General features: G+C 50.2%; 1 long non-coding RNA gene across 1 annotated transcript; it reads right to left on the bottom strand.

Annotated features, from left to right (window-relative positions):
• Positions 1–499: 499 nt before the first annotated feature.
• LOC149912476 (uncharacterized) lies at positions 500–1,506 on the bottom strand. Its single transcript, XR_016461412.1, has 3 exons — positions 1,433–1,506; positions 1,038–1,119; positions 500–557 (listed from the first exon to the last, which is right to left on the bottom strand). It is a non-coding gene; the product is annotated as an uncharacterized LOC149912476 (long non-coding RNA).
• Between the last annotated feature and the right edge of the window lie 3,320 nt (positions 1,507–4,826).

The following is a 4,826-nucleotide window of genomic DNA, read 5'->3' as shown; positions in this document are numbered from 1 at the left end:
TGCACTCAGGCTGTGTCAGTCGCAGCACTCTTACCGCAGTCTCTGGATGTTGGACGCGACGCCGGACAGGCGGTATATCCCCTGCACCACGCCGTGCTGCTCAATGAACTCAGCGCAGCTCTGGAGGACCTGGGGGACTGAAGAACACGTGCCAGCCGTCAGTGGAGCTCCTGATTCAATCGTGCTGCAGGCTGTGCTTCACATCCTATCCACTAAGCCCAGCCAGGCTTGGCTGAAGCAAATACAGATGTGCTTGTCTCTTAGGAGCATCCGCCTCACTTTATCCTTCAGCCATCAACTCCCATTACACGTGCCTCCACTGCTATCAGCCTGCCCCCTGCTAGATATGAGCTCCCTTTCATCTTCTTTAGATGCCCAGCAGAGGAAGATCTCAGGAATGGGCAGCTCCTTACCATCACGACCGGAGTGGAGAAGATGCTCTCCCAGGTCACCGCCAAACACCCTTTCCTTCTCCACCTCCCGCTTGGTCGGTTTCTTTGGGCGGGACTTCACCAAGGAACGAAGGAAGGTGAGGATCTTGCTGCGTTTCTTGGGCACTGCACAACAAAAGGAAGAAACCAGGTCATTTCAGGTCTGGCTCCGTTGGACGAGGCCGAGCACAGCACATTCTACAGGGCACGTCAGAACGGGAAGAACATTACCAACCAGTACATACAAAAAGGGATTTTCCCCATCTCTGGAGGAGCCCAAGGCCAGGCTGAATGGGGCCCTGGGCAGCCTGATCTAGTCTCACATTAAATGTGGGGGCTGGGAGACCATCCTGAGGCAGGAGGGTTGGAGCATGATGATCCCTGAGGTTCCTTTCCATCCCAAGCCATTCCATGAGTATTCTATAGTTTCCCCAAGTCCAGTCATAAACCCAGGAGGATTGGGCCAAATCTCTGCCCCATGGTGTGCATGAAGAATCATCAACCCAGAGGACAATGTGGGATGGATAAAGGAGGTACTAAACATGGAACATACCCCCAAAAAGACTTCATTTTGCTTTCCCACACCATCAAATGTAACATCCATACCTGGCTTTGGCACAGAATTGATGAGTGCCTCAGGAATGTTCTTATTAATGAGTTCCACACACTCCCCTGGGAAAAATCCAACCTGTAACAAGAAGAGAGGCCAACTATTGCATGCAGCACTTCTCAGGTCTGAACTGTTAAACCAAAAGCCACGTAACATTTCCCTCGGAACGTGCTTGCCTGACGTTCCATAAGACTATCCAGCAGAAAATGGCCATAGTTCACAGCATAAAGGTAATAATTTTTCAACATTAGCAGCCAAAGGCAAGGTCCCTTGACACCGACACAGGGAAACTGTTTATGTCCACTAGGCATCCTGTGCAGGCAGAGCAGCTCTAAGCTGAGATTCCTGCCTTTACTGAAGTTGCACTCTCCAGTCTGAAGCTTGTGCCTACCTGGAAGCCGAGCTTGCCTCTCCACCAGGGGGTCAGCTCCTTTGGTGGCATGTCGATGACACAGATGATGTCTCCCACCTGCAAGAGATTGCAACGTCAATCCCAGCTTCAGCACGGCTGGGAGGAAAGCACAGCTCAAATGACTGCATTCTTCTGCACTGCCAAACATCGCCGAGCGTGAGAGCACTTGCACCAGCGCAGCTGTGAAGGCATTTGCCACTGTAAAATAGAGCATGGAACGCCTTGAACTGCTTACCTCAAAGGAGAGTTCATCCGCTGCCTGGGCAATGTGTCTCTTAATAGCATGGGCAGCAGCAATAGCTGGAATGTTCACAGGTGCCACCTCATGGTCCAGCAGGGGCTTCCCCTTGTTCTCAGTCTGAAACAGAGAGCACAGGCCACGGTGAGGAGCTGGGAACCAACAAGGAGGATTTCAAGGTGAGGAGCACATCTGCAGAGAAAGCTGCAGGAAATGCACTCGGTCCTTATCGTGGGCACTTCAGAAGGAACTGCAAGTCTAATAACGGCTGTTTCTCTCCCTGGTGTGCTGCAGGCACACGCCAGCAAAGATGCATCTCTCCCCATCCAGACTAATCAGCAATGGCACTGACGCAGACAGGTGGCCTTGTCCATTTTGCCCCCTCCTTTCCTGCGCTCTTTGTGCAGGAAGGCTGACTGTTTAAGATGCTAGGAGACCGTGAAGAGGGAAACCAAAGCTACGGCTGCAGTTACAAGGTGCAAACAGTGCCATTGCAAGCACCAAGCAGCTCTCTTGAGCAGTCCAACCAACAGCGAGTCCAAACAGAGCAGAGAATGATTGTTGTTTCTGCAGCCATTTCAAGGGAAAAGTCAGTAGAGGACAAACACAACAGCCGAGATGGCTAAGGTACTTTTAAAAACTTGCCACGCTTGCACTACTGTCTTGCCACAGAGGAGCTCTCTTGGAAAGCAGGAGAGCACATCTGCGGCTCACTCTGCTGGCTGCAGTCAGGGAACAAAGACCAATCAGAGCTTCATACTCTACCTCTGTCCATGCCAGGTCAGGCCCACAGCTGATCTCGCTGCACGCCACGGCCATCAGCGTAGGTGTGACAAGCTGGAACTGAAAAGAAACGCACTTTTATGTTCTCTGTTCACATCTCTGCTGTGCTCCCTACAGCTGTCGGGCACACTCACACAGCCCAATTTCTGAGCCAGGAGAAGCAGAAGTGAAAGAGTCTTCCTGGCACTGCTCAGGTTGCAGGAGTTGCCAAGTGCTCCTCAGGTAATGTGTGCTGAAGAGCTGACCTTGGTGGCAGGGGCTGTGGCTGCATTTTGTGCCTGTCATGCGGGAATCCAAGAAAGCCTATTCAGAGCAGGAGCTGCAGAGCGAGATAAACATCACGAGAAGGTAAGGCTGAGAAGCAAGGACACCTCCAGAAAGAAGAGAAAAACTGAGTCAAGTGAGCTGCGTGACGGCCGTGTGATGCTGACCATGATTGGAGGAAGAGCGCATGGCTGGGAATGACTGATGGCTCTGGTTGGATGGGTGCCTGTGTGCACAGAGTTAAGGAGTGTTTGTGGGATGTTTTGCTGGCATCTAACGGCTGTAAGGGGAAGTCGAGAGAGAAAACTTGTGAATGCATAGAAGGGATGTTAAAATCTGGAACAGACTGATTGGATCATTCACAGCTGAGTCCGTGCCAGATTGCCACACTGCCAGAACCTGGGGCCTAGGATTTTCCTTTAAGAGTGCCAACTGCTTATTTTAAATGATAAAAAGTAACATTGAAAAAAGCTTCCCTCCTTGCATTAGAATAAGGCATTGATATTTGATGTTTCTGTCTTTCCATTCCTTTAGCAGCCTGGGTGTTGATGCAGCTGCATGCATCTGCTGCCCTCCCCTTCTGTTTTGTGTAAAAGAACAGTAAAATATGCAATCAGTGTGAGATCTTTCTGAAGTATTTTACTTTATTTGCCCCTAGGCTGCAATGGCTGGGCAATGGCAGTGTCACCCAGGAGCCCACATGGCGACCTGATGTCTCATTGTTGGGGTCTATTGGAAACCACCACGATGACAAAAGAATGCCTGGGATTCCTCCGGCCCAAATGCCAAACCTTGCACTTGGCTGTGCTGAACCTCATGAGGTTCACCCAGGCCCACCTCTCAAGTCTGCTGAGCTCAAACAGATGTCATTTTTCTCGTGTCCTTCCATTCCGAGTCCATCTGTTCCCCAAAGCAAAAGAATTTGGAGGGAACCACCGACAGTTATGTGAGCGATTTCAGCGTCTATTTCTGATCATGGCAACAACTTCAGAGGTCACACTTAATTTACGGTGCCCGTTGTAATTCTGACCAAGGCTGCAGTTGCAGCTGACTTCCCAAGGCTGCAAGACGTGGTGGTGACACAGCCATGTGCTTCTGCATTGGTGCTCATCCCACGTTTCCTTTCTCTGTCTCGCAGGTCAGCTCCTGCTGGAAGCAGATGGTATCCCAGTGTGAATGAAGGTCAGTGCAGGAGCAGCTGCTGATGGGAGGAAGGAAGTCCATGCTGAAGAGCTCTGAAGCATCTGCAGGTGACAGCAGCACCAGTTGCTTGCTTCAAATGCTGCAAAGACAAGGATTAGCACGAGTTCCAGTATCTACAGTATCATCACGAATCACAATAGGATTACAATGTGTCCTCATACAAACGCAGCCATTTCTCTCTGAGTCCAAAGGCTGTCCGGAAAGCATCTTTGAGGTCTCTCACACCAAACCACTGCTGTCCGTGTGGGATCTGACTCATTAGGGTATAGGGGTTAGGAACCACAGGCTGTCTTTTGAGAACGGGTTCAGTCATTTCCTTACATCTTGCACCAGCCGATACGTGCCGTCTGCCTTCCGTGCCGACAGGATTGGGGTGTTATAAGGCCACAGACAAGGTTCCAGAAGACCATCCTTAAGCACTGTCTGTGTTACAGCTTTTAGACCCACTCTCCCTTCTAAGGCTATGGGATATTGTTGCTGTTTCACAGCTCCACTCCCTCCTTGGGCAGTTATTTGTAAGGGAAAATTGTGAGTCCACCCCGATTTCCTTCCCCTGCCCACACCTTTGGATTCATTTCTTCTTCATCACAGCTGTTAACACATTCATTGACCCCTGATATCTGTTTCACAGACTTGCAGCTGTAATCCTCATTTAACTGTTAAATCTCTCCCCCATAAATCGGTCCCTGCTTCAGGCACACAGAACAATTGCCCTGCAACTATTTTATCTTTCCATTTTAGTTCTGTGGTCTCCAAGAGTGGAGCTGTCACTTCTGATCCCTCAGCCCCAGTTATGCACAACAGCCACATCCAGATACACGTCTGGTACCTCTGAACTAGCTAATGCTGTAGGATGGAATGTTGTTTCTGCACTGGCTATCAAAT

This window comes from Phasianus colchicus, chromosome Z (genome assembly GCF_987193195.1).
Source record: "Phasianus colchicus chromosome Z, bPhaCol1.hap1.1, whole genome shotgun sequence".
Taxonomy (NCBI): domain Eukaryota; kingdom Metazoa; phylum Chordata; class Aves; order Galliformes; family Phasianidae; genus Phasianus; species Phasianus colchicus.
The sequence above is the reverse complement of the archived record's forward strand: the minus strand, read 5'-3'. Positions and strand labels throughout refer to the sequence as shown.